Source organism: Diabrotica virgifera, chromosome 6 (genome assembly GCF_917563875.1).
Source record: "Diabrotica virgifera virgifera chromosome 6, PGI_DIABVI_V3a".
NCBI classification, from domain to species: domain Eukaryota; kingdom Metazoa; phylum Arthropoda; class Insecta; order Coleoptera; family Chrysomelidae; genus Diabrotica; species Diabrotica virgifera.
In genome coordinates this window covers 246150441-246157792 of record NC_065448.1, presented here as the reverse complement: position 1 = coordinate 246157792, position 7352 = coordinate 246150441, and positions in this window count along the sequence as shown.

Below are 7352 nucleotides of genomic sequence, written 5' to 3'. Positions count from 1 at the left end.
ACTGGTGTGACTGACGTGGCTGTCGATGACGTGGCGGAGTGGGAATTAGCGCGAAGACGATTTGGAGAGGCGCGAAGATTTTTGACGGTGGGAATTGTATTTGTAGATGGATTTGTAGATGTCTTTTGTTGATATTGATTTTAGCTTTAAGTTTCATATATATATATATATATATATATATATATATATATATATATATATATATATATGTATATTCTCCGGCTAACCCAGATTTTCGATAACCCAGATCGGCTCGGATCCCGATTAATCCAAGTTATCGAGGTTCCACTGTAATTTCACAAATTTTCGAGTATTTTGGATTAGATTTTATTTATTATAACTGATAAGCAAACAATTTTCTCTATTGGCTTTGAATGGTTTTGAATATTGGCTAGTTTATTTCTCGAATAATGATTATCCATTTGAATAATAGAGTAAACACAGCAGCAATGCATAGGTTTAGACAATTTATACAAGACTCATTGAATTTCCCGCCACGTATTGGCGTAACAATAATCTCCTGTAAATATGGTAATATTCCAAACGTGAGATGATTTCCCTACACTATAACTGTTAAAAAGTTTTAATCTTATGCTAAACGTAGAGAGGTTGTTCCTACTATACTTGCATAGCGACAGATATTTCGCCGCTGTTTCGCTGTTGAAACTTTGCCTTTGACCCACATTCTTATGTTCTTTTCTTATGTACAATATGCAGTTATTTGCTTGCTAAGTGTACAACAACTAGATTGAGGTTTTCCTGTTTATTTACTTATTATATTTTATTTCCCTATTTCCTTTATGATATGGCTTGTTGTATATTATTGGTTGTACCGCAGTAATAAAAAAAGGTACAATGGTACAATGGTACAATAAACGTGAACTACAAAATACTGGCCTACATGCTTTATAATAATAATGCACATAATAATATCGCCGGTCCGGAATAAGAAGGACGTAACTGCAAATTTTGTCAATTCCTATTTATTGGGAATGGGGGATGAAACTAAAGCCCATCATTGTAAGAATAAACACCATACCGATGCTCCGGACGGTTACTCTTGATTTAATCACTATTTTAAATATTAAACATTTTTAGATAAATAATGACGCAACTGTAAAAGGGTTGAAAATGGGGGAAAGAAATTAAGATAATGAAATTCGAACCAAGAGGGATAAAAATGACTGCCACCTTTGTAAGAATAGACGCCATACCGATGCTCCTGGACTATATTAGTCCTCATTTAATCCCTATTTTAAATATTTAAAAATCGTTTCTTTGCTCTCCTGAGAAATTTGGCTTTTTGCAGTTAGGTCATTGTTAATCCGGACCTGCGATATGGACTCTAACGCCCGGTTTCATAATCAACTTAAAGTGAACATTAACTAAAGTTCACTTTATAGTTGACATTTACCCATATTGATAAAGGTACCAACTTAAAATTTAAAGTCCACTTTAACTGATTATGAAAGCGAGCGTCAGATTCTCATCCCCAAATCTATTAACTTAGAAAACAAACATCATTTTCCATTTCCCCAGTACGTGTGACATCCGCATCACTATATATCTACCTTCTTCGGTCCATCTTCGAACATAGACCTCTCCAATAATTATCCATTCTTCTCTATCTGTCGGTGCAATCATCCACCTAGAGCCCACGTGCTTCTTGATATCGTCTACCTATCTCATTTGAGGCCTTCCTCTGCTTCTTTTATATTCCCACAGTCTCCAATTTATAAGAATTTTGTTCCATCGGTCTTCTTTGTGTCTACGCATTACTATCCGACCGATAATTAATCGATACACATCCATAGTATGTATCTACTTTCTCTCTCTCTCTCTCTCTCTCTCTCTCTCTCTCTCTCTTGTCGTTTTCCCATTAATGAGGATCGTGATTTCTTCCAATATTCCTAACAATGTTTCTCCATTGGTCTCTATTTTCAGTTGCTCTAAGATCTTCGCAGAATGAGTTTCCAGCTGAATGTTTTATTTGGTCAGACCATCTAGTTGGTGATCGTCCTCTTGGTGTTCTCCCCGGAACGTTTCCAGAAACAATTAATCTCTCCAAACTGTCGTCACCTCTGCGAACCACGTGACCAAAGAATTGCAGAATTCGTTGCAGACATATTGTGGACAGCCTTTTTTTAATATTGAGTTGGTTTAGAATGGAAACGTTTGTCCTATGAGCTGTCCCAGGTATAAGCAGCATTCTTCTCCAGCACCACATCTCAAAGGCATCAATTTTTTGGCGCACGCATGCGCGAAGAGTGCAAGTCTCTGCTCCGTATAGAAATATTGAGAATACAAGGGCATTCACCAGTCTCATCTTGATATTTTGAGAGATAGATCTGTCGTTCCAAACTTTAGTTAGGCGACTCATAGCATTTTTTGCCATACCCGTATGTCTCCGAACTTCTGCTTCACAGTTACCATCGTTAGTTATACTAGACATGAGATATATAAAGATGTTTACTACCTGGTATTCCTGTAACATGTTAGTCAGTTGAATAGTGTCGAATCTGTCGACCACCATTATTTTTGTCTTAGCTTTATTGATTCTCAGACCAACTTTATTGCTTTCGTACTCAACTCTTCGCAGAAGATCAAACATGTCTTGTTCATTTGCTGCTATAAGTGTAGTGTCATCAGCAAATCTTAAATTGGAGATTTTCCTACCAGCTACTGTTACTCCACCGGCCCATCCTTCTAAAACCATCCTCATGACATGTTTACCGTGAATGTTAAATAAGTGAGGTGACAATACGCATCCTTGTCTAATACTTCTCTCGGTCTTGATTTCGGTATATTCGGAATATTCGCAATTCTCGATATCTACTTTACATGACCACAAATAATGGATACCATCAAAAATCGTCTGCTCATATAGCATCAATCTCCTCTTGTTATATTCAATAAGCTCCTTCCATACCAGTCCAATTGCTTATTATCATCATCTTCATCATCAATCAGCCTTGATTTGTCCACTGTTAAGTATAAGCTTCCTCCAGATATTTCCATCTTCTGCTCTCCTGTTCTGCACCTCTGCTATCCAATTTTTCAAAATTCTTTTGAGGTCGTCAGTACACCGCGTTGGGAGGTCCTCCCCGGCTTCTCTTGTCTCCCCGTGGTCTTCACTTTTGTCTACCTGTCGTCTTTTACTCTTGCAACATGTCCCGTCCATCTCCATTTTTGCCTTGTAAAACCAGATTTAGGTTATAAGAGGGACGTCCACGGGACGGGGCGCGTTGAAAAATCGTCTGATATGAAAACCATTGATTGGTTTGTCTGACAACGGAACGGGCGACACCGGGAAGTACCCAGGACGTGCCATTTCTATTGTTTTGCGCGCCTTGCCGTCCACGTCCCGGTGTAACATAACTCAGCATTAATACGTTCGAACTTCCTCGTTTCCTAGTCTCTTTCTTAACACGTTGACGGACAGAACGTCTATAGACATCTAATTACCATTGATGCAATGTGACACAACGTCTATAGACGTTGCGATTTTCCTTATTCTACTTTGCAAAATACATATAATGTTATAACAATTGCTTATATATTTGACGCACGGTCCGTCAACGTGTTAAGCTTAGTCCAAGCTTTGATCTCTCCGTTTTACGTTGTGTTCTTTTTCAATTATTCTGCTGATGTCTTCAAGCAAGCAAGCAATTTAATTTAACCCTACCTGTGAGAAATGTCCACCCTATCGAAAAAGTACATTCGGGTGTAATAATTCATTGGGGCAAGATGTTTTAACCCGAGTAAAAACAGGGATCACCCCCCTGCTCCAATGCTCCAGGCCATCCCTTTCCCCCCTATAGCACGCTGATGCGCGATAGTGGCACAACTATCGTAGCCAAATACTCTTCACAATGGAATCCTGGGTAATAAGATTCCAATGTGGTGCCCTAATCGAATTCAAAACTAGGCCAGCGTGAAGCGCTCTATGCCTTTATCTTCTAATTACTTATCCGCCAACTAAAAATTGCTTGCTTGGGCCCCAAGTCATTGTACCAAGCCCCACTGGGCTCGGTCCAATGGCTTGGTGCTCAAGTATTTTTCTGTTTTTTTTTTGTTTTTTATATTTTTTTGGTGGTCTGCGCCTTTTTTATATAGTTTTTTTTGTAGGCTGACTTTATTATGATCGTGGTATTAGACCTACGCTTAGGATACGTGTTTCTTCGGCACTTGGTGTTTCGAGCTACGAACTATCTACTATTTTTATTTATACTTCTTTATCACTTTACTTTCACTTTCATTTTATTCTTTGTGTCTTTTTTTATTTACTTTATATATTCCACTTTATTTTCTTTACTTTATTCCACTATTTGCTTTTTAGGACGTTTGTGCTTCCTTCGGTGGAAAGCGTCATATCTAGCATCTCTCGCAGTATGATGGGGCTTGGGTGGTGCTCGAGCTCCGCGAATTTAACCTTAGCCTTGTCTGTCATCATTTCTGTAACTCTTACCCATTGTAGCTCTTCGAACAGGAATCTTTCTGCGACGTACTTCTGGACTTTGGCTGCTTCTCTTAGGCTGTTGTTGTGAACCGCTTGTATCTTCTTTTTGTGTGTCTTGCATACTTGTCCCCATGCGAGAGATGCGTATGTTAGTACCGGTAATATGATGCTGTTTATTAACCGGTCATTCCATTTCAAATCACTCAATTTTGGAGCAAAAAAAATTTTGGACGTCCGATTTGTCTGAAAATTGGTATATAGCTTCTGCGGGACGTAAACATAAGATATTTAAGGTCAAGAAATCTTCTTCTTCTTTTTTTCTCAAAATGATATTTTATGCGATTTTACAGTGATTTGGTGTATATTTATACAAATTTGCATTTTCTATCGTAAAGTATCAATGAGAAACATAATATTTTAATAGAAGGGACTCAAAAATGTAATTATATGGCATTATGACAAGTTACTTTGATTCAAAACAAGCTTTTGATCAAATTTTCTAGTGTAGAAAACGTTAAAATACCATTTTTACATTTTTCTCCATTCCCAAAATAAATCATAATCGATTTGGATGAAAATTTGTCTATAGATAAACAAAACATAGGACTTTAAGTGGTGAAAAGTATTTGAATTATATTACAATACCAAAATAGTTAGATGCAATATTATAGTCAAAAATATAGGCGTCTACTGTAAGTAAAATTAACTCGAAAATATCGACCTCACCACAAAAATTGTTAAAAAGAAATTGTAATAATTGTAAATACGATTTATTTGGAACAATTTCAGTTCCTACCATTTTTGTCGAAAAGTTAAAAATGGCGGAGATATTGGACAAAACAGGTTCTCCTTTAAAATCAAGATGGCGGCTAACGTAACGGAGGAATTCATTCGTGATTTTAAATTTAGGCTACTATTGACTCCCCTAAATATCAGAAAAATAAAATTTTGGGCATCTCGGCAATCAAGGTCAAATGCTATCCCGACTGGACTAATATATACTTTTGGGTCTGATATTACTGCATGTAACTTTTTTGGTATTGTAATATAATTCAAATCCTTCTAACCACTTAAAGTCCTCTCTTTTGGCTATCTGTGGGCAAATTTTCAGCCAAATCAATGATGATGTGTTTTGGGAATGGAAAAAAATGTAAAAAACGGTATTTTAACGTTTTTTACACTATTAAATTTGATCAAAAACTTGTTTTAATTCAAAATAACTTGTTATAATGCCATATAATGACATTTTTGAGTCCTTTCTATTAAAATATTATGTTTTTTATTGATACTTTACGAGAGAAAATGCAAATTTGTTTAAATAAACACCAAATCACTGTAAAATCGCATAAAATAACATTTTGAGAAAAAAAGAAGAAGAAGATTTTTTGACCTTAAATATCTTATATTTACGTCCCGCAGAAGCTATATACCAATTTTCAGACAAATCAGAGATCCAAAATTTTTTGCCTGAGTGATTTGACATGGAATGTACCAACCTTATCCTCGTTTTTAATCTTAATTTATTTTCCTGCCTGTGAGTCCTCTTAATGTTGTTCTTGCATGTTGGCCTTCTGGACTGTGGCTTCTACATGTTTTTGAAAGGTTAATCCTTTGTCCATGATGACTCCCAGGTATTTGGCTTCGTCTTTCCACTCGATGAGGTTGTTCTGCACCGTCAGTTGTTTTTCTGGCTGTTGTCTTCCTTTCTTATATAGCACCGCTTGCGTCTTTTCGGAGTTGATGGCCATATTCCTGTTTGCAGGTTGGTCACTGCTACATCTACGTTTCTGTGTTTGGCCGCTATCGATGTGTCATCGGCATAGAGACTCATCAGGGTACCTGGTGTTCTTGGTACGTCTACGGTGTATAATATGTACAGCCGTGGTGACAGGACTGCTCCCTGTGGCACTCCAGCCTCCGGGTTTCCGAGCTCGGACAGGACTTGTCCTATCCGAACCCTGAAACTCCGGCCGCCCAAGTACGAAGAGATCAGCCTCGTCATCGCCATGCTTTACCCGTAACCTCGCATTTTGTATATGAGCCCCTTATGCGAAACCCTGTCGAAAGCTTTGCTTACGTCCAGGAACGCTGCTCCAGTGTACTGCTTGTCGTTGAATCTAGCTGCTATGTACTCAATCTGAGTACTTGTAGCTCGCTGGAGTGTTCTGCTCTGAATCCGAATTGAGCTTCTGGGATTATCTCTAATCTGTTTGTTGCCGCTTACAGTCTGCTGAGAATAATTCTTTCAACCCGGAACCCCCCTTTTCATCCCTTTAAAGGGGGTAATTTGTGGTTTTTGCGAAACGTAGCCCTTCCTGTACGTTTTGCAAAAAGTTTATTTAATAGTAAAATATATTTCCTACTATCTATTTCCGGACAGCATATGTCTATCACCCACCGTTTAGCGGGGGTGGCGCCCCAAAGTTGACAATATTTTAAAATAGATGTTTTAAAAAAAATATATTTTTCCCTAACTGTAATAAAAATTAAGAACAAACCCTGCCACAATTAATCACAAATAAGTGGCTGATTTTTTGGTATAGGTTTCATTTAAGGGCAATTGCAAATTGTTTAAGTACGGGTTGTTAAATTTTGAAAAACCCCTTTTTATACCATCTGAATCGCCTATGCTAGAGTAAAAAACCTTTCAGCCATTGTCCATGTACTGATGTTATTTACAAATTTCTATAATGCACCCCCATTTTTTTTTCCGGAACCACCCAAAAAAAAAAGAATTAATAAAGAAGGTGATTTTCTTGGAATCCTTGGCACACCATGACCTTTATTAAAATGCTTCAATAATCATTTTGTGCACGTTCGTATTACCCATGCATGGACACCAAAACCGATTTCTTGATGCAACCCCTGTAGCCAAAAAAAAAATAAATAAAGG